At 37.3% G+C, this 24,000-nt stretch overlaps 2 long non-coding RNA genes across 2 annotated transcripts in view; both read right to left on the bottom strand.

Annotated features, from left to right (window-relative positions):
• Positions 1-12,960, bottom strand: part of LOC107309912 (uncharacterized) — an 80,263-nt gene extending 67,303 nt beyond the window's left edge. The window contains exon 1 of the long non-coding RNA XR_001553391.3: positions 12,781-12,960. This is a non-coding gene — a long non-coding RNA (uncharacterized LOC107309912). The remainder of the gene's footprint in view (positions 1-12,780) is intronic.
• A 6,626-nt stretch (positions 12,961-19,586) lies between these two features.
• Positions 19,587-22,805, bottom strand: LOC107309910 (uncharacterized). Its single transcript, XR_014943706.1, has 2 exons — positions 22,688-22,805; positions 19,587-20,149 (listed from the first exon to the last, which is right to left on the bottom strand). It is a non-coding gene; the product is annotated as an uncharacterized LOC107309910 (long non-coding RNA).
• Positions 22,806-24,000: the final 1,195 nt, after the last annotated feature.

Below are 24,000 nucleotides of genomic sequence, written 5' to 3' on the forward strand. Positions count from 1 at the left end.
TTCACTACTGGCAATTTATTGTATGCTCTTCACACAAATGCAGTATTCACGTGTGACTTATCTCAAATAAGTCATTCATTATATAGACTGATTTTGTGATCTGACAATGAAAAGCTGGTACATCTGTAAGACAAAAGATCAAGCTACTCCAGCTGCCACTTCCAACAGCACAGCATGGTCCCTTAGGGGGTTCAGAAAACAGTTAACCATGTTAGCATCTCACACAGAAGACAACTGAACTTGTTCTCTCAGCTGGGAACAGAAGCATCCCCCAAATAAATCTTGCTTTCACTTAAGTCTAAACTTCACCTTTTAATCACTAAAGCAGGTGGAGGGGGGAGTTGGGGGGGGGGGGGGGAGTATGAATAAATGCAGAGTATAGAAAGTATAGAAACACTTGAGTCTGTTTTGTGTTTGCCATAGTGCTTTTCCACTGATAAGCATGTTGCGTCTTGACATCACATCAGTACAAACATTGCTTAATAAGTGCCTGTCCTGTATTATAAGCTGCATTTGGGACTTTGCGGTGAGGTAGGTAAAAGTAGATTCCTTAGCTGAGTACTGGGCAACTTTCAAAATGCTGAAAAAAAAATCTTCTTAATCTCAGATATACTCTGAGTTTCCAGTGAAGAGTCCATGTTCTCAGCACATTTACAATGACTTTCTTGGAAAAGAAAAAAAAAAAAAAGAAAAAAAAACTGGAATTCAGAAGTTTAAAATCTGAAAACTTGAAACACAAAGCAGATTGGTACATGATAACCTGCAGGCTACATGAGGATATTTAAAGTACAAAGATGTTTACACAGCACCATATGCTTACAGTGCATTCTTGATTACATAAAAATAGCAAGTTTATGGAAATCACTGCTCAGTGATGATTATAAACATAGCTTCACTGACAATGTGCTTAACCTTGCAATGAAGTCGTAAGAGACAGAAGTAAACAACTCTGACTGCCCATCTTTCTTGACAGGCAGAGCGGCTTCACTCCTACCAGCTCTTCCCTTCCTCAAACCACTCCAATAATTTAAAAAGAGAAAAAGTTTTCAACAAGTTGAATTTAGCCATGAAGAAGTCTAACAAGTAGGAGGGAACAAAAATAAACAAATAAACAAATAAAATCTTAGCTTACTTTCTTGTGAAACTGCCATCTTAGTTTCCTAATATCTATGTTCCTTCTCAATAAAACGGGAATATTCATAACGTTGTATCTCAGAGGAGTTTGTAAAAAATGTGTTCAAGTAAATGCCTCAGAAACACACACACACACAAAAGCATTGTGTTGACTACTGTAATAAGGTCCATGAGGAAATTAATAATTCTGGACTCATTGCACGTTCTTATAATTTGAAATAAAATATTAGGCCAAATACTGAATGAAGAAGATAAAAGTGAGAAATTAAATAACTGGTCATGAATGGTGAACACTATTCATCCTGTATGCAAAACACTACACTGGTCTCATTAAACATAAGAAAACAAACAAACTGAAAAAAAACAACCAGCGAACAGATAACACCATTTAATTAAAACTTATATTAAAGCTAAATTGTATTCAGTGTTATTCAAAAGAAAGTTTGAAAAGGAAACAGTAGATAAATTCTGCAAGTGATGACAAAAATGAAAATGCTAAGAAGGCTACAGTTGGTGGTGCACACACTGTCCAGTCTGGCTACCTTCCAAGACAGAGTCATCAGAACAACGTACATTTTAGAAATCCCAAATTACAAAGCTAGACAAAGAGAAAAATACAACTGTACTGTAACCTGTTTAAGTCTACACTATAAATGTAATACAAAGGAGTGGTAGTGCAATCTCACTGAGCGCAACACAACAGAAACAACAGGAAACAAGTCCCCCACATGATGTTCTAGATAAACGCAAAATCTATCTTTATGGCAAAAACAAGGGGTTTAACACATAGAGGAAGTGATATTGCATAGTATTAACGCATTACTGACCTCACGCTTCTGTCTGTGAAATTCTGCAATGGAGAGTAAATTTCATAGGACCACTTCAACAAGAGATTTTACAAGTTTCTGTGGCTGTGCCCTCTTGCCTTTGTGAAAGAAGCTCACATTTCCAAGTACACAGTTTCCACTTCTCAGCTGTGACTGATATCTAAGAGAGATCTTACATGCAATCATGTTTTTCATTAGTGATGTCTTCTGTGTTTCTGGATGCATATTTCTTAGTATATACTATCTTGGCTTTCTTTCTCTTACTTCCCCCCCCATAAGCTATTTCAATTCATTTTCCTTATTTCATTTGTTTACCAAAGCTTAGGAATAATGTATTTGTGCAAGTATACTGACTTGCATAGAAACAGAGACAACCATTTTCACTTATATTTCAGAGATACAAAAGTAATAGCAATTTCCCAGCTTATAGAAAACTCTACCACAAAGAATTAGAAGCATATTGCATACTTTAGTTTAAAATGTTTCAACCATGACAAATGAATTTGAACTCAGAGGAACCTAAGCTAGATAAATGATTCATTTGAAAATAATAGAAAAGAAATGGAGGGGAAAAAAATGGTCAAATAATTACAAAAAATAACCTCATATCAAACGTAAAAATACTTCACATTGTTCAAGTAGAGAACAGGTTGAGAAGGCATAAAATTTCATTTTTTATTTTTACTATTTATGCAGCTCTTAAGAATGCTGATCTGGAGTGAAATTCTCATTCAGAGACATTGCAGCTATTATCTGCCAGATGAATGAGGGAAAAAAAATGTGCCACATAGGACCCTGTCTTTTAGAAACAGAAGAAACACCTGAGTCTCACTGAACCAACAAAATCAGATTCTGAAACGTATGTTTTCTGGTTGCATGCTGACCTAAACATTGTTTTCCCTTTTTTCAGCTAACTTTCAGACACTTTTATTTGAAGTGTTAAACCTTGATAGAAATTCTAATAGTGATGACTTCACCAGCTTCAAGTCTGGTTCATAGTTTTTGTGGTTTTTTGTGGGTTTTTTTTTTTTCCATAGAAAAACACAACTTAAAAATAAGTTTAATAGATTATTGGAAATCTTGAGGTACTCCGATAAAGTAATATGTTTAACAAAACTAATGTTACGCAAAAAGAATGAGGAGAGATAGTTAACCTAATGTACCTATTGATAAAGCAGTCAGGCTCTAGATACAGAAAAGTATTCCAATAGAATTTACAAGGTAGTCCTAAAAGTCATTCCATCACCAGAAAGTCTTTAGATGCTCTGAAGAAATCAGGCTGAGACAAAGAATACAGGTAAAGCAAATGGTTCATCAAGCTGAAGGAAGACAACGTGCCTGTCAGAACAGTACACAGAGGAATACATTGCACATAGATTGGTACACACTGATGTGGCCAGTACACATCAGCAAACCATAGGTGTATTGTTCTACTTACACTAATATGCTCTCTGGATACAGAGCGAACAGAAGCACACCATTACACTTGTATTTTCACAGCCCAAGTTGGAAACTCTATTGCCATCTCTGTGTAACTGAATGGGCATTACATTATAAATAGGAAATACCTATATATGGAAGTAGTTGTCAACGGTAAAATTAAAACTAACCTTGTAAGTTCCCAGAATGATTCTTGAACACCTTTTTTTTTTATTCTGCTATTCAGGACCCTTTTGAAGGTGGGTAAAATAATTTCAAGGTGCAAATGCAATCATACAAAAAAACATCCAATTTGCAAACAACACAGAGAAACTTGTTTCCTTGAGCATCAAAGGTTCTCAAAAGTAACACTATTTAATAGTTCTAAAGATGTCTTTCAGGCAGCACATCTCCTTGAACTGCCCACAATGGCTCCTTGCTGGTCTGCTGTCTTGTGGGTGGCATTTCTGGCAGTTCCCAGCTCACATAACTACAGACACTCTCAACAGCAGCCACTCAAGCAGTTGGATCCCTGTAGTGTTTGGGGAATCCCATTGGGGAGCAGTGGCAGGGGGCTCCAGTGCAACCTGTGGGGTCTGGAGCTGCAGCAACTGTGAGGCCAGAGTAAGGCTCCTAAGGAGAACCAGCAGGCCTGGCCACAGTGGCCTCGGTGCAGTTAGCAACAGGGTCAGCCTCAGCCCAAGCCAGGATGGCCACTTAATGAGATAAGGCCACTGAAATAAGGTAGGACACAAGGGAAAGCCCCCAGCCAGGTTCCTGATGGTGCATGCTCACACTGAGACACTTGCCTGGCAGAACAACATTCTGAAGAGCTATGTTCAGCATGCCCTGCCTGTATTCCTTCTCTTAGAAGTGAACAGCCAAACTATTGGTTAAGTGATTTAATTTTTCACTTGGAACAGACATTGCATCTAAAATTCTTAAATAGCTGTAAAAGCGGGACTGGAAAACAAGATTCCCCTCCCTTCAAGGTATAGGTCTTAAGTACAGAACCTTTCTTTCTCTCTCCTTTGTTCTTCACTGATTGCAGACTGCTAGGAAAAATGGGTTCCTCAGAGAACTGTTTATTGCCTATGCCATTTTGATAGACAGAAGACATACTCTCTTCTTTCAAAACAAATATCAGTGCGTATCTTTTAATCTCTACACCCTGAAGTTTCTGACATCTTGAGATAAGATTTCAGACACACACTTATACTTTACACTTTCTCTGTCTTTTTACACATTTGTAGCTCTCTACATGCTTTCATGAGCCATTCAAATACCATGCTGTTGTTTGTGAATCTGAGCTCCTCACATTAGTTTCTCTTCTCCCCCAACCATTCAGCAAGAGATATTCAAGTGTGGGCAACATCCAACTTTCTTGCATTTAAATAATTTTTAAAATTCTTTTTCTTAGCAGTGTAAAAATCTTCTGTTGTCAACAAGTCTCTCATTCCTCATTTTGTATTCTCATCAGTTTTAGCAAGGTTTAATACTATCCTCTGTAGATGAAAGTTGTTCACATTTTATGGTGTAATGAAATGTTAGCCTGCCCCCCTGTACAAAGAATTAAAGTGTTCATCAGTAGCAAAATAAAAGTAAAATCAAATAGAACCAGACAACCAAAACACAGCAAATAGTATTCATGATAACTTTTGCACCTTTATGGATTCTGATGTCTTTTTTCAAGTGAGCAAAGTCAAAGATAATTTACTAAAATGTCTGAATAAACTATTTGAAATACATACAGTATTCACCATGCAATATACAGCTAAACAGTTGAAAAACTGTCTCATTGTCTTTAAATCTCAGTCTGTAAACAGCTGATATTACCTGACCAACTCTAACATTGCAAGTATTATCAAGACTATTCTGCCTTATATAGATTTTTCTCCTATCATGTGAAACCAGCTTCCAGTATCAATAAGTTGACCTATAAACTGACCATTGGGAGAATCACATTGATGACTGTTTCCTTAGGATAAGGTAATGTCAAGCACACACTCAGCACGAGAACAGAGAACTACTAATGAGAATTTGCAGCTTTCTCTGATTGCAAAACAGCCATTCATATATTTCTCAGCATTGTCTTCCGCTTTTGCCTTCTCCCTTCTATTTAATTCTAATGCTTTATTTGTAAGATAACTAAAGACATCAAATACATGTTTTTACTTCTATAACAAAACATAACTTCTAGGTGAATAATTAATTTCAATTAGTCTACTGTAGAAATTGAACTACTGTTTTTACAGTTCATTAGACCTTCACCTCTATCCATTCTTTTCTTAAATGTTTATATAATTTGCCAGATTTGCAAATAAATTATAGGTCACATCACACACAGTCCCACCATATTAGCAGAAAGAGAAGCCTTGCCAGCACTGAGGTATACAAACACTGCCAAAAAAAAAAACACGGATTCTACTTTGTGGTGTTACTGTTGCCTGCCTCTGTCATGGGGAGCAATGGTAATGAGTGCTATCTTCTCTGAGGTGCTAAGCATCCCCCAGAATGCATGTGGAACTGAGACAGCTCAGCTGTCTATCTGCAGAAATGCTCCTGAAGGCTTTCACACACCAGGTGTATGGTTATTTTTCAGTCCTCTCTCAGGCCACATAAAAAGCAAACTGACACAGTAAATAGTTCTGACCCATTCTTACAGTATTCTATAAACCCTAGAATTTATCCTAAACCATTACTATTTTTTCAAGTACAAAACTCATAAGATTATAAAAAGAAATAACAGAGGGTTACAAGTCACTTCCTCTTCCTAAAGAGAAATAAAGAAGCAAAAGGTGCTAAGGCAAAAAAAAAAAAAAAGCAAGCATTGATGTTCTTTTCACTTAAAAGAAAAAAAAAAAAAAAAAAAATCAGTTTAACCTAGTTGACATATCAGCCTCAAAAACTGAATGACCACAGTCAAAATACATCAATTTCCAAAATCCATTGAATTTCAAGAAATTTCTTATTTCTGAGCAGAGCTAATTCAATTATCTGACAAGTGCAAAACTACCACCTTAATAGAACACATTTAGTTGGTGCTAAACAGAACACTGATGTAGACAGGAGAATAGAGATATCGATAATAAGGAAACTGGAAAAGCTAGTACTATAGAATGACAGAAATGCAGCAAGGAAAAGGCAAGTTAAATGCCACTTGGAAATGAAAGTCAATGCAAAATTGTTTGCAACGTGAAAGTAGATTAAATATTGGAAAGAACCAGCAATGACAGTAATTTATACAAATTTAGAACTCAACATAATGAGAAAGCTAAAGGAAGGAAATGCAGGTGTAGGTTTATCTGAATGACACTGCAAGTCAGAATCAAAAGGAAGGAAAGCCTTTAAATAGCTAGTGGTAAATAGATGCTGATGGTTTAACAGGCTGGCTTGGCCCGTTTCTGTGGCTAGAAGGTCAAAAGGATCCACAGATCTGCATCTTCAGAAAAGGGAAACAGGGGATCCCAAAATAATTAAAAACAGCAGCAGTAATCTGAGGAGAAACAAAATAATTTATTAAATATGATATTATATCTCCTCTCTGATCGCAAAGTGCCCTGGGGTATGTAGTTATTCTCTTCCAGACAGGTGTCCTAAACTGGAGCATTAACATTTTAACTCCCAGTGCACTACATGATATTATGATGTGGAATACCGATAACAAAAACCATAAAACCATGGCAATACTGCTTAAGAATATGACATAATTAAGCAAGTTTGGAACATGTAATTACTCATAGAGGAAGGTCTCCTCCTACTGTTATTTTATGTTATTTTTGCTTCTTCCCTCGTACAGCAATACCACTGGCACTGTGTTAACTTCCGTACAACACTCCTTAAAACAGAGTTCCAAGGTGGTTGAGATAAAAACTGCTATTTTCATATCTCAATAGGCAGGGAAAACAAGATTGGGCAGTTTTTATTCCAATAGTTAGCATATCCCTTAGATGAGCATTACTGTGAAAAGTGTGAAGGCCATGACCTGCATATAAAACAAACAAACAAAAAAACAACAACAAAAAAAAAAACCAATAAAAAGAATCAAATGAACAGAGAGCATTAACAGAAGTACTGGTTTTTAAGGTGTAATGATCAAGGAGAAAAATCACTGATTACAGGAACTTAAGTTGGAAAACCAAGAAATTTCCTAGATCACAGGTAACTAAAAGTAGCTTGGCTAGAAAAGAAAACGGACACAATATGAGCTTTATATGAGCAGAATATAAATTTCTGAAATATTTATAGTATGTTCCCTGAGTAAACAAAACACTGGAAAATTCAGTCTTGGCCAGATACAACTAAGTCCAAACTGCACTTCTGCATCAACACCATAAGGTTCACAATAATACAAGCACTGTTTAGCAATTTTCTTCTTCTGCTTTTTTTTCAATATATAGGCAGACATTTCTGGTTATCTTTAGAGAGGATAGGAGTACTATGCACAATGAAATAGTCAATGTTCAACTTCTTTAATTAGATCCTTCTCTATTTAATGTGTGGATGAAGAATGGTTCTATGACTTTCTCATTTTGAAGAAAATAAAAGAATCCAATTGCAAAGCTTTTTTTCCTTCTTTTCCTTTTCGGAAAATTATGTTTTGTGTAATTCCTATAGGGATCTTTTTGTGTCACTGACAAAGCTGATACTGACAACAAAGAGGAGAAACACAGGCAGCAGTGTATCTTCCCATCATCTCCTGCTAGTAGTGACAGATTTTGCTGTGATGAAAAATGTAATGGGATATATATGTAATACTGGATTTCTTGTTTTGATTTTACATCCTTTACTTGCTCAGTCAAGTGCACTGAAGCCAAGATGAAACAAAATGACTGACCAAGAGTTCAATTTCCATCTCCCTCCCTCCCCCCAAAAGACTCGATTTCTACCAAATATCTAAGAAGAGTGGAGCAGAAAAGGAAAATAAAACAATATTATTTCTTTGCCATGAGCCAGTCTCTAGATCACAGAAATTATCAAAGAAGGCAATATTTTTATATTTCATATAGGAGTATGATGAGAAAAGCAATTTCTATAAAACCTTCTATGGATTCAAGTTGATTTTTGAAATTCCCACTAATATGAACAGAAGCCATGCCAGTAAACCCCAGTACTGTCCATTGGAAAACAGGACAGAAAAAAAAAATAGAGTTGAACGAGAGTGAAACAAAATTACTGTGAACTCCAGCTCTAGCAAACCAAACTACTGCAGCTTCTGTAACCCAAGGTATACACAAACCACAACCCCTACCAAACCTGCATAGCCAAAGCTCTAAACTACTGTGGAGATTAAAATACAGGGTTGGGTGGTGTTTTTTTTTTCTTGTTGCTTTGTTTTTTAAGAAGGAGGGAGGTAGAAAAGGTGGAGGAGCTTTCCTATCAGTCTGTTAAAACCATTACAGCAAATGAAATGATTTCAACACAAAATACACAAACACACATAGGTTTAAATAGATAAATTTCATTGAAGTAACATCTGTGGATACTAAAAGGCATGCACACGTGGACAAGTAGAGAATGCACTAACTCACTCCGCAGGACAAGTGAGTGGAATCATAAAAGAAAACCACCATAAGAACTACACTGCCATTGCTTCTTTCAAAAGTTGCGCTCCAAATGGCCTATGACAGCTGCAGGAAGGTAATCTAATTGTTCAATGTTAAATAAATTGCTTTTGTTACAGTGAGAAAATCTGCACATGAACTAGTTTTCTGAGCATGACAAATAAAAAGCAGAATAGCCTTGGAAGTTATCAACAGTTATGCACTACCCATCACTATGAGTTAGATGGTCCTGATGGCTTAGACTTTATATCCTACAAGCATTCCTCCTCACACTGCTCTGCTACTGCAGGGTCCAATCAATTTATGGATGAAGAACATCAGCATTGAGTTAGACAAGATGAAAGTTTTGCCAGTACACTGAGAGAAATGGAAGCTAGAATACTTCCAGATCTTGAAGTTTACTGTGGTTGTACCAAACTCCAAATCTAGAAGCACTCCTGGGTTCCTTTCCTAAACTAAGCTAACACATCCCCCAGATGCGCTTTCTGCTATACTTGACTGGATGAAAATTCCATCCCATTCTACTTACCAGTCTTTAAATATGTGAAAACAGGAGTACTTTTCCTGCCTAGTTTTAGAAATTAATCTCTATCACAAGAAGTTGGAGGCTTTCTCCTACAGGACTTAAAAGTTGCATAATGAAAACAGTAAGGAAAGATTTTGCAAGTAAAAGCAGCAAGCCCAGCATGAGACAGCACAGGGAAGGACTGGATTCCATCCTTGAATTTATGACAGAGCAGTCAAGGACATCACTTCTTCCAGATTTTCCCGCATATGGTTAGGAACAGCATATTATTTTGTGTGTACTGCTTACTGCATTAAGAAGCACAAAACTGCTCAACACTCCAAAGTATGAACAGAATATAATCAAGGCAATAAAGCAAATAAGCAACTAAAAAGTCTAACACATCTGACTCAAGCTTCAGGTCCTCCATGCTAAACATAAATGTCATCATGGCAGGTTTGTGTGCATAAGCCTAGAGGAGAGCCTTAGCTTGCCTTCCAGCTCCACTGCTTTAAGAGCTATAAAGCTTGGAAGACAGAGTCTTGATAACATTCAGTTAACAGTCAGAGGAAAGCCATCCCACTGCCCCTATCACTTACATAAAGTGGGATAAGAAAATGTAATTTAGGAAGCTGGTAAATATTGCCAGTGAACTCTTAGTCACTTCTTTTCAGGTCCACTCCTTCCCCATGCTCCACATTTGAATAATAGCAGAATCTGCTTCCAATCATCTATAATGGGTGCCTTTCCACCCCAGACCTCTGTTCCCCAGCACTTCAAAGCTGCACACTGGAATGAAAGATAAGTATCCCAGGATACATAAAATTTTATGTGGCACCAATGCTTTTAAACATTCATAACAGTACTGAAGTCTCATTTCAGCTGCTCATTCCATATTCATGATCATAAAGATGTATCATTGTGGTTTCAGTTGCAACATGTTCATCAAAGATAGAATACTTTTTGTCATAAATCTACTTATGTTATACAGTAGATAATTTACACCATTTATCTTTTTGCAAGGGTAGGTGATACATTACTGTGAAAACAAGCTCACTGAGCAGACTGGTGCACTGGCCTGGTCACAAAGGGTAATTTATATCCTTCCAAAAAGCTTGCAATTTAATGTCAGGAAAAAAAAAAAAACAAAAACAAACATCTGCTGCTGCCATCTTCCAAATAAGCTATTGTTTTGTTGACTTTCAAAGCCATAGTATGTATGATAGGTTAACACAGGCATATCCAACCCTTGGCTTGCAGGCTGCATGTGGCCTTGCATGGCTCCCCTGCCTCACACCATCATGACAGCAGTCAGCATATCCATTGACCAGCAAGAGTCAAACATCAGTGCACTATTAACCCCTAACTGGGCTGAAACCAACACAAGGTGAGCTTTGGAACACAGAGTTACAGTAAGATATTAAAATCAAAAAAGCGTGATCATGTCTCTCTACTGGACTTTCATAAGCCTTATCTTCGCAAAGAGAAATAGCGCTCACTTCACAGTCACACTTTCTTCACATCATTACTTTTTGGTACTATGTACAACTGTTTCCAAGGATGAAGCATGGGAAAAATGAAACTTCATCAAAAATCCAATGAACTCATTAAGAATTGAATCCACAGGCATCAAAACTGACACATTTCACAAAACAAGGTCAAATATTCCACTAGTTTTATGGTTTTGTAGTTCTCCTTTGTTATGTGCTCATAAATATTAAAATGTTTTGTTATTCTCATGTTATTCACAAGGGCAGCTCCAAAAGTAATGCCTATTATGTTGGCCACAACTGCACTGAACAACAGCCAAGCAACAACCATCAATACAAATATTTCAACCTACCTCACATCATCTTGAGAATCTCAAAGAAAAACAGAACCCAAAAATAAAAACCGGGGGTGCAAGAAGAGCATTCAACAAAAAGCTGATGCAATGGCTTCTTTGGTGCCATTTAAAACAAAACAAACAAACAAAAACCAAACACGATTATATCCACTGATTTGCATGAAGCAGTAAAAACTACATTAAAGTGATGTTCCTTAATGCTTGTCAATGTATCTAGTATAGCCACTGATGGCATCCCAGCCACAGTTGGTAAACTAGAGGGACTTATAAAATTAACAGATGATGCAATTGCCACCAGCAACTCATACTTGATGAAATATCACTGCATCATACATCAAGAATATTTATGCATGAAAGCTTTAAAAATAAATTATATTGTTCAAACAGTCAAAGCTTTTAATTGTATAAAGTTAAAGGGATTGAACCATTGCCAACTCTAGGAGTTCCTTAGAAGTATGGATGCTAATTATGGAGACATCATTTACTTTTCTGAAAGAAGGTAAAACAGGGTAAAATGCTAAAAAGATTTTATCGTTTGTGAAATTAAATTGCTTATGGAAAAAGAAAATTTGTGCCAGGACCCTAAGATAAAAAATGACTCATAGATACGGCATTTTTGGTGGATTTGACTGCTAATTTACATGAGTTAAACATGCATCTTCAAGGTGAAAAATCAGCTTATTTGTGCTATGTTTCAAACTCAGAATTCAAAATGAAACTTAAGTTACAACAAGCTTATAGTATGGCAAAGAATTTTATGCATTTTGATAGACTTAAACACATTACTGTGAACAGAGGAAAATATGCAGTCCTGCTTTCCATTTTGATAGAAGAATTTAAGAATAGATTTCAAGATTTCTGCATTTAGCCAGTCATTGTGATGAACAGGACACCCTCCATGTTCCAAATGTTATATTTCTTGCCATTATGGGGGTTGTGTAGCACCTCAGTGCAGGCTACTGAATTGCAGGTGTGGGTGCTCAGATCTGGGTTAGTTATCTTGCAGTTATCTTGCTGTAACCAGAGTTGATGACTTGGCATGACAGCCATTGGCAGTGAGCAGTATGTTCTCACACTTGAGTTCCCAGCACACCAAATTGCAGTCATGCAGACAGTGCATAGCCCCAAAACCTGCACATCGATGTCCCAGGTTTCAGTGACATACAACAGACTGACCAGCTGCTGCATCTGCCACAGCAGGTCAGTGGCTACCACACTTCCATTACAATGTAGATTTTCCTGTTCTCAACTCAATGGTCTCAAAGATGTACACTATATTGGAGGCAATGGATCTCATGCAGGATGGAGAGCTCCCAAAGCAGAAGCTTCTGAAAAAAAAGCTGGGGAGGTCCATCACTGGCACACTACCATGACTACTAATGTAGACCCTGTATTTGGGGAAGGTGGCTACTTTCATCTTGGAGCAGCAGTTCTCCACTAAGACTGGACTCAGCATGAAGCTCTACTTAAAGAGTAGCTTCTTACCTGCACCAGTTTTCAGCATGTCAGGTGATCCACATGGGCTTAATCAACGTGTGCCAGCTGACCTTCACTCTCTCATAACATTCCTGCAGGTGCCTTGTAGGGTTCAAGACTCACCCAGGCATTGTGATGAAGTAGGGTAGTGCCTCAGTGTGATGTCAAGGGGATCCGATGGGTCCCCATTTGTGGTGTTTTAAGCCAGCAGGTAGCTAAGCACCACAAAATCATTTACTCACAACCCTTTTTTTTTTTTTTTTTTTCTTTTTTTTTTGGCATAATGCAGTACCATATAGTATGGAATATAGCTTCAGCCATTTTAGGTCAGCTGTCCTAGTTCTGCCTCCTCTCAGCACCTTGTGCTACCTCAGCCCCTCTCACTGGCAAGATAGCAAGAGAAGCTGAGAAACTGAAGTGTCCTGTTCTCCATACAGCACTGCTCACCAATAACTAAAGCAACCACATGTTATAAACATTGTTTTTCTCTTAAAACAAAAAAACACAGCATCATATCAGATGTTCTGAAGAAAAAATAAAATAAAATAAACTTTGTCCCAGCTGAAACCATGACCACATCTAACCTTACTCCATATAATTTACATCTTAGTCAGATTTTGTACTTTCTTATACATCCACATTAACTACCCTCACATTTCCTTTTTTTATATACATACAGATACCATACCTGTAGCCTATGGACCATTCCTCTAAATTATCCATTTAGTCCAAGCATGTACAGTCCACAGGCTGCACTTAGGCTGGGACAGCTCATACTCCAGCCTGCTCCTTGCCACCATGTCATTACAATGGAAGCCACTCCTCAACAAGCAACCTAGCAAAGCCCAGGGCGTGCACTCATCACTCACTGACAACCAAAACACCAGCATGCTATTAACACTATCTAAGCCAACACTGTCACTTTAGAAAGCAGTAGGGTAAGACCTCAGATTTGACAGGAGAGAATCAAACAAACCGCCTTGACTGGGATTTTAATCATCTGGATATCTGCTAGAAAAACAATATAACAAGCCACAAGCAATCCAGGATTGTGGCAATCCAGAGGTAAAGCACTGCTGGATCTGGTTCTCACCAGACCAGAAGAGATAGTTAAAGACATTAAGATCACAGGCAGCCTGGACTATAGCAACCACGTCCTGGTTGAGTTTGTGATCTCAAGGAACATAGGCCTGGCAAAGAGTGGAATAAGAATCCTGAACTTTGGGAGAATGAATTTCAGGGTGCTTAAGGAATTGCTGAATGATATCTCCTGGAAAGCCGTCCTTAGTGACAATGGATTGGAGCAAAGCTGACTACTCTTTAAAGGTGCCTTACTGAGAGTGCAAGAGTCATCTGTCCCCCAGTACAGGGAAAAAGGCAGAGGAGGCAGGAAACTAGTACGGCTTGGCAAGGACTTGCTGGTCACACTGAAAGAAAAGTAGGGCATGTAAAGGTAGTGGAAACAAGAACGTATCACCTTGGAAGAATACAGGGATGCTGCCCAGACATGTAGAAATTGGATTAGAAAAGCAAAGTCACAATAAACCTAGTGAAGGTTCTTAAAAATAAGAAGAGGTTCTATAGCTACACTGGTTGGAAGAGGCAGCCCAAAGAAAGCATACTTCCTCTATCAATGCAAAAGGAGAACTAACTGGAACACTTATGGAGAGTGCTGTGGTACTCAGCCTTCTTTGTCTCAGTCTTCACCAGCAACCAGGATTCTCATATTTCTCACATTCCTGAATCTCCGGGTGGAAACTTGGAGAGGGGTGGGGGGGAAGCAGAACAAGTCTGAGACAGCTTTGTGAGACTCAATATGTACAAGTCAGTGGGGCCGGATGGTAAGCTACCAGGATCTTAAGGGAGCTGGCTGACATGATTGTTGAGCCACACTCCATCGTATTTGAAAAGTTGTGGCTGTCAAGCAAAGGTCCCAGGGACTGGAAAAAGGAAAACACCACTCCCATTTATAAGTGAGGAAGGAGGGTCTGGGGAAGTACAAGGCAGTGAGTCTCACCTCTGTGCCTGGGGAAATCACAGAAAAGATCTTCCTGGAACACATGTCAAGGCACATAAGGGATAAGCAGATTATTTGAGACAGACAGTACAGTTTCACCAAGAGAAAATCATATCTGAGCAATCTAGCAGCCTTCCGTGGTGGAGTAATGGCATCAGTGGACAAAGGGAAGGCAACTGATGTCATCTACCTAGACCTGTGCAAAGCTTTTAATATGCTCCCCTACCACATATACTTATCTCTAAAATGGAGAGATAGCGATTTGAAGGTTGGACAAGCAATTGGATGGAAAGCAGCAGCCAAAGGGTCATGGTTCATGGATCCAGGCAGAGGTCAGTGAAGAGCAGTGTCCCTCAGGGATCTGTCTTGGAATCAGTACTCTTTAACAACCTTATTAATAACATGGATGTTGGATCAAGTGCACCCTTGGCAAGTTTGCTAATGACACAAAACTGAGTGGTGCAATTGATACAAAAGAAGGAAGGGATGATGTCCAGAGAGAACTTGACAGGCTTTATGTATACTCAAACAAGAATCTAATTAGGTCCCTTCCAGATCAAGCCACTCTGTGGTTCTCTGAAAGGGAGACCATGGCACAGTGCAGTGAACTCAAGAACTCAATGTTTTAAAGATTACCAATTTTTTTTTGTGACTCCATTTCCATTTAACAAATACATTACTTGCTACTTTTCAAATGGAACTTCATAGAGTTGCAATCATATGCTCAAATCTATAATTTAGTCACGTCACCTTACTAGAATTATGTAAGAACTATCTTACCAGAGAAAAGTCTCATTTTACAGTCATGCCTTATCCAGAGAAGTTTCACTTTTTGGCAGTTCGTACATTTCTGAACAACTGTTTTCATGGATGAAGTGCAGCAAGAGTAAAGTTAAACTGAAAATCACTGATGAGCACCATGAAGACTCACTAACAATTACAACCCTTTCAATCAAAACAGATGCAGTAATTTCACAGAAACAAGGTCAAATATCCCACTAATTTCATCTTTCTGTCTCTTATATATGTCATTTAAACAAAAATATAAAAACTAAAATGTTATGTATCTATATTCAAGTCCATCCCTTGATCCTGAGCCCACTTACATGTTGTATCTTTTCCTTGACAGCCTGAGATATCATAGGCCCACAAAGATAGAAAGAATTCACCCTTATATGGCCAGTCCAGATCTGCTTGAGCCATTTTGATCCTAGTAGCCCAATCCATCTGCCAGTTGTTTTGATGTTCTTTAATGACATCTCTAAAGTACATGGGTAAAAACACAAAATACTTTTACAGCTATATTCTCTATCCAGGCAGCAATATCTTTCCACAGTGCAGCAGCCCACATGGGTACATCTCTGTGCTGCCAGTTGTTCTGCTTCTATTCTACAATAGGATTAGTCAGGGTGCGTTAAGTATTTCCAGATACAGAGACATCAGACTCCTCACTAAGATAAGAAAGTCCTGTGATTACAGCACGATTGAGAAATTTGCTTCAACAGGAAACAACATTATAGATTTTCAGTCAGTTACAGCCTAAACTCTTCAAAGATAAAGTCAGAAAGCTGCTTTTTAAGGTACGTTTCTTAGCACATTCCTGCATGAGGCTTCATATCAGTTCTTCTCATCTGTAAAATGGAAGCAATGGAAACAATTCCCTCACAGAGAGTTAGAACACTGGATTTTTAGTACCCTTTCACATTTATACCACTGTTTCATGTTTCTTTTTCAAAGTTTAGTGCATATAAATTATTCCTGTTTGTTTGTGTTTTTTTTAAGGTTGCTGCACACCACATGTATAGAGAAAGTAATTTCTGTGTAGATTAACTGGGTTCTAAAAGATATAATCTTGTGATATCTTCATAAAACAAGGTAAACTGTCTCCACATCGAAGTGTGTATGAACCTTCAAATTACTAGTTGACATTTGAAAAGCTGCAAGTGGGTGCTCTTTTAAGTCTCACCTGGTTCTTTCTATAAGTCCTACTCACAAAGAAGCAAAGTTGCTTCAGAGAGCTTCACGACAATACCAGATAAAGCATTCACAAACAAGCCAATAGTCATACACTAAAAGAAGAGTCAGACTCACCCAACTGGCAAAGGGACTCTCCAGCTACACAGCACTCCTTCTCAAGAAACAGCCTTATCCCAACAGGTACTATCCCTTTAGTGGCTGGTCCTTATATGAAGCCAGCATGGCTCCATGCTAAGACCACCCCACGTGCAGAGCACAGGTGTAAACAATTTGTACTCCATGGTCCAGCCACTCCCTTCTACCAGGGGCTCAATCACCAGTTCAGGCCATGACCTCACAGTTCCCCTACACCATCCTACCTCAGGATGTCTATGTAGTTCTTAAAATTCTATCTAATGTAATTTAGTATTAGATCTTGCATAATTTTAGCACTCTGATGTTTGGACATGACATGTTCTTAACATTTATAAGGAAGGAGAGATACAAAATGCATCATAGAATTAGCTCATATCTGACAACTCAACAGGTATTATGACTTATATTAAAAGAATGGTTTATCATTGAAAAAGATATGTCACCATACAACAGAAAAATGATGAAATGCTTAAATTAAAGAAGCAAGGGAATGTAGGTTTTGGTATGTTCTAGATAACACAGCTGCTTCACCTCTGTTCTTTACTTCAGCTTTTATATTTCACATTACAAAAGAAACCAAAATTACTTAGTCATTCCATAACACAAATATTGTGCTTTAGATCAAGCAAAGCATACAATTACTATAAGGAAAACTGGATTATATCATGACATATTATGAGGGAAGCACGAAGTGACATGTCAAAAGTGATAAAGGAGAAACATCATAAATATGATGTATAGAAAGGATTATTCTCCTTTGCAGATACAGCGTTCCTGAACCTCCGATCAGTGATGAGGGATTAAAGTATACTATTTTCAAAAAATGCCAGCTTAGGTAATGCTCCCACCATGCTGTAAAGAAAAAATATTGCCTGAAACAGTAATGGTTTCTCAGTTTAACTGATTTTCTCCATAAAACTTCAATTAAAATTGAAGTATTAATTAAACTACTGGAATGTTAGGTAAACTGTACCAGTCCAAACAAAATTTATTATTGAAATGCATATGTACTAATAAGCGAAGAACATCATGTTCATCTCAAGTTTTTGCAGAATTCATCTCTACCAAACAAAGAATATGCTATTGTTTATATATCTATATATATTTATCATCCCATATCACAAATAAGAACTGAAGACCATTCTACCATCTATAGGCTTTAGGAAGGATGGAGTGGTTAGATCTTGCTTATCATCAAAGAAATACATATGAATTTGTTTCAATATCACTTTAAAAAAAAAACAAAAAAACAATGGCCCAGCATCCCTGAGATATTTTCTCAGGCTAAAAAGCTAAATTGCCTACACCAATGGCATTTATTGAGTCCTACAACATTGATTTTTATTTATTTATTTATTTTTACTGCAGGCCACGTAAATATTCCTCATATCTTTCTATAAAAACTAGTTAGGCAAAGAAAAACAAAATTTGTCTCAAAAGTTAAACCTTACCTTCTCTTGTATTCTAAGACTTCAGGTAAAACTGTTGATTTGAAAATTTAGTTTCCATAGGCATACAAAGAAGCACCAAACCCTGTTACCATCTTTACCTAATATTTCTATTACAAGAATGTTTTCCATTACACTGGTGTAAAATTTTTCCAGTTCTGCAAAAGAAATATACATATATATATATATATATATATATATTTCATGTATTTGATTAGAGCTATCTGTTCATTGTGAACATAAATAAAGCAGGAATATAGAGTGTCAAATAAATCTGTCAAATCCTGCTTCCCTAAATCCTGTGAACAGTATATTCCAGTATTAACAGGTTTCCTTCTGTGATCAACTAAATTTGATCAGCTGGAGTTGCCCCTATAAATTTATCTTTGAACTGCTAATTTAGAGAAGTCAGTTTGAACAAACTGAAATATTTATAAAGGATGAGCATATTCCAAAGCATGTGAATGAGAGACCCTTTACATTCACTATACACTCAGTGCCTTTTCTTATCTCCTCAACTCTTCTACTATTTTTCTTCTTTATTCAGATTCTTCACACGTTTTCAGTAACCATTAGAGTATTAAAACATTGCCAGGTCATAAGCAACTTTGTAAGCAGAGCTACTCACTTCTAGGACAAACTCTAGAGATGAAAATGAGCTAGAAATATCCCTTGAAGTCATATGAGAGTCTTCAGCTGACAAAAGAAGAAGCATTATTTATTAACATGTGTCTTCCTGCAAGCCCCTTTTCTGGATCAGTCAGAAAAGATACACAAAGAAAGCCCCAGATGATGGATGCCCTGCAGGGACTCAGGGAATAGTTTTCAGCACAGTGTTCTCAAATTACTTTTCAATACTAAACTGAACTGAATTTCACTATCACAACACTGACCTTCCAATGTGAAAGGATGTGCATTTGTATCAGGTATTTTTAGGTAAGAACATGGCCAGTAGACATTATTCATCCCCTTTTACAACAGCAGAGTCCAGATTTCTGTTCTCACAAATGGAGAGCTAAAGCTTTATAAACAGTTCTCACATTTTGATGCACAGAGTAGAAAGGAAAAATGTTTAAGGATAAAAGAACATTTTTCCTCAGTTTGAATAACCAGAAAGTACAATACTAGAATGCAGTCAGAGTGAAAAAGTGTGAAGGAGAGTCTGGCAGAAAACTGAGATGTATTCTTTTTCTTTTTAGGGAGAAGATTAAAAAATATACCAAGCAAACAAAACAAAATCCTAACAAATTAAACTCCATTTATTCACATGGGAACTCTACAGCAGCAACATTTCTGCTACTCTTTCTTCATCAAGAGTTGGATTTGACCCTCAGTTCTGAAAGCTCTGCACACTCAGAACGTGCATGGGTATCAAAAGTTAGTTTGAAGAGACATGCAAAGTTTGAAAAATAAGGCTTAAGAATGCCTTGCTGGTAACACAACACACCTTGGAAAAGGCTCCATATAGATAAAGTCAAATTCCTTGGTTGACTTTGCTTTTCATAGACAGGATGTTGCTCAGGTACTGCTAAGTGGTAATGCTGCAATTCATCAGTTATAAGAAGCTGGTGCTGTCAACCTGAATGTTATTTTGAGAAGCATGAGCAACCACTCTGTTCAAGTTGATTACAGAAGCCGAAGTTTTTGCTGCCATATTGACTCTCCAATTCCAGCATTTTGGCCTTAAGTGAATACTGAGTCATTTCTCAGGAACTGCAAGAAACAGCTAGGCAGATGTGCTCAGTCAGCCTTGTCAGCTTTTCCCTCATGCAAGTCCAAACGTATCCAAGTTTGATTAGCACTGTAGAGGAAAAAAGACCATCTGTTAACAAATTAAATGCATACCCCATTAAAAAAAAAAAAAAAAAAAAAAAAAAAGGAGCAAGAATCTATTAGATACTTGCACTATAAGGGTAAAGCAGGGAGCAATTGTAGTTTCTTAAATAAATGTACAACTTAAATAATATGGAAAGCTGCAAAAACAAGATATCAAAGGTGTAATCACACAGTAAGAACACTTTTTCTTACAGCCCATTTTTGCCACATGTGAAAATACAGAAAGTGTTGCTGTTGCATCAAGTTTTCAAATCAGATTAAGGAAATCCGTTATTCACTGAATAAAATGATCATGATTATTTTTTGTAGTTAATCCTGAACAATTTAGATTAAACTCCTAAGCCTGTGTATCCTTAAATTCCTGTGGAAAGACTTTTGGAACACACTGAAGCCATCTGCTTAAGTGGATGATATAAGGTCAAATTCAGTAGAATTCTTCAATGAAAGCTAAAAGAAAACCTTTTTCTTATAGGCTTTGAAGCTACTGAAATGTTGGCTTGGAGTGGGCAGAAAAAAAAAAAATTAAAAAAACAATAGGGCCTCACATATATCTTATTTCTGTTTATCCAATAACAGTCTTCCAAAAAGACTGTTAGCAGAACATAGAAGTTCAAGTGATATTTCATTCATGTCTACAATATCCATTACTTCACGAAATAAATGACCCTGAGAAATGTCAGTTTATACATTTTAAAATAAGTTTTAATTTAGGCCTGTTGTCACAGTACAGAGCAATATCATAATTAATGATGTGAAACTGGTAGCTGAGATGTCATTACACACAGGGATGTCACAGTGAATCAAGTTAAACTAGCTACTAAAGAAATTCAGCACTGGAATATTAGTTTTTATATGCATAGTATATCAAATAAATCTTTGACAGGCTGCAAAAAAAAAAAGTATGGATTAAATACGATATGGGACGAGCAGATCTGGTATAAAGCTGGCCTAGAATCTCAAAATGCCAGCAAATCAAGGCCTGTGGGTAAGCCAGGCTATTTATTTGCTGGCCTGACCTACATCTGGCATACTTATCATTCTTCAGATTGCCATTCACAAGAGTCTCTCTGTCAAAGCAAAAGACACTGTTAATTCGTCAGAGTTCTGATGTCATTTCTGACAAGGCTGCATAACTCCTGAAGATGCTTTTACAAGCATTTTTAGGAAATGCTCTGAGATGCTTTATCCTGTTATTACCTGACTTTTTTCTAGATAGCATTTATATCTTAGTACAGACATTAAAAAATACTTGCAGTTGTTATTTTTCATTACAGAAATATGTTAGAAGCATTTCTCACCTAAATATTCACAAACAATACTACATTTTAAGAAAGCACAACAGTGTAACAGACTGGAGTTATATTTTCTGCTATACACAGAAAGAGCCACGTTCCTCTGGCAGCCTGTGGTCTGGTAATAGCACTGGGGATGGAGCTGGAATTTAGACTTGAAATCTGCTACTTCTGTAAAAATAATTTTCTGTTTGCCATTATTCCACCACATTCAGTTTTATCTTCGCTCAAACAATGCACATTATTCATTGGAAAAGTACTAAGCCCTTTAAAAACAAACTACTAAACCTTCAAGATTTCCTTATTGTACATGCATTAACTTCTGGCACATTCTGATGCATAGCCCTTTTCTCTTCCAGGAATGAGGACATGTTTGAGCTATTACAGCTCCTTCACACTTTTTTTTTCTTTCAATTTTGTAGATTTTTTTTTCTTTTAGTAAACCTCCATTACTAGTCTTCTCTTGCTTCTCTGATTTTTACATCTGAGTCTGATTTGTGCCCCTTAATGGATGACCATACTCCTGTGGACAGTTCAGTAGTCAGTTTCAGTAGTCACTGACCGCAGTCTCAGGTAGGTATATCCAAGTTAATTTTTGAACCACTTTGTTCAGGCAATAACCTGAGTGAAGATTCAGCACCAAGAGCTTCATCCTGCATCCCCACCTCAAGTATCCAAATATTCCCATAGATCCTATTTGGAGTCCCACATTGCTGCCACTGCAAGCCTTTCACCCTATCAACATGAAAAGAATGTATGGGTTGCCAACCTGTAGACAGAACTGTCACTTCCCCAGTATGTACACCTCCATTTTTAGGCAGTGTAACTACTTGAACAAGATGTTTTGGGAGCCCCCGTATGAACTGTGCTTTCTCTGACTCTTCACTAGTCTTTATTTCAAGTAATCTGGCTATTTACATCTTACCCTCATATCTCTAATGAGCTCTTCTGTACAAGCACACAGGCCTGCAAGGATCATGTTTACTACTCATTCACTGAGGAATCCTGGCTCAGTCAATACTTGAGAGCACCTAGTGTCTCTATATCCCCTTTCCTTTCCGCCTCTCACACAGAGTTCAGCTCCCCAGTTATGTGCTGGGGAATTTGTGTGAAATAGCTTTACCAAAAGTCAAGCTAATGAGAAGTACAACATTAGTGAGTACAAAAATAGATGATGTTTTCTCTTAAAGAATCTGCATTTTCAATATTACCTGTATTCAGTTGTACACACTGGATCCATTTTGTTATTGTCATAAGGTCTTCAACATGGGCATCCATGCAGTCCTGTAGACATCTGAAGAGAAAGAATTGAGGGCTTCCTACTGTTCTTCTACTCATCTTTTAATGTTTTCCTAGCATACAAGTATAAGGTGAAAAAAAAAAAAAAAGGTTGTGTGCATACGTAAGAAAGCAGTTTCTGCTACATTATAACTACACTTTGACTAAAGTCACAAGTTATCTGCCTTGAACCTACTCACACTCCCTGGGTGTCCTTCTCTTGTTCTTTCTCTCTACAAGAACCAGCAGTCAAAATCACCTTGGCTCTTATTTTAGAACACAAGCACCAACAAGAGAAGTAAATGAGGTCTAGAGAAAAAGATACAGCAACAGGTTACCACTAATCCCATCTGCAGGGCAAACTTCACTGGACTATTTTTGCTCTTACCTCAAGGAATGTAGGAAATGTACATTGATACAAAAAGTGCACGCTGGAATGTGTTCACAGACAGGATGCCAACCTCAACTGATGTTCCTATTGATACTCCACAGTCCTTACTAGGGGTACTAGGCAAGTAACAGACAAGCAAGTTTCTAGGCTACTTGTTAATTCTGAACCTAAACTCTCTGAGTACGAGGTAGGAAAATACAGTATAGTCCCCCTTTACTAAAGTCAGAAAACTAAAAATTTCACTACTCATAGACATAAAGACAGAAAAGAGAGGCTCAGAGCCTCATGAATTCAGCGAAGTTTCTAGGGCACATCAGGGATAAAATCTTAAAAGTATACCATGTATTATGCACTGCGTCTTTTTCTCAGGTACTTAACAAATGCTGGATCTAACAGAGGGTAAACTAAGGGTTTTTTGGTCCAATTGGATCAATGCTGAAAGTGAGGCAAGTCACCTTGACTATCTCAAGGCATTTATGCAGTGACCATACAGTTTTGAAGGTGAAAAAGGAAAAGGAAGTGAACAAATAGACTTTGAAATTCAATGAATTCATATACCCAAGAGAACACGGTTAGTCTTACAGAGGTCAGCTTTCTGCAAACTGCAAATGGCTTAAAGATTAAATCCTTATCTTTGTATGCTGCGATGTAGGAAATATGAGGAAATATTCAATAATTACTAAAAAAAGAAAAATTAAGCTTAAATAAAATCTCATCAAAATATCAACTATTTCAATGTGCTGGACAATGAAAGCAGGTTTGAACCACACCTAAGAAATGTAGCAAATTGTGGCAGGAGGTAAAGTGAGCACTTACTGAAGCATGTGACAGGTATATTATTGCTGTTCATAAATA

Source organism: Coturnix japonica, chromosome 2, assembly GCF_054131305.1.
Source record: "Coturnix japonica strain WE chromosome 2, WE-NBRP24, whole genome shotgun sequence".
Lineage (NCBI taxonomy): Eukaryota > Metazoa > Chordata > Aves > Galliformes > Phasianidae > Coturnix > Coturnix japonica.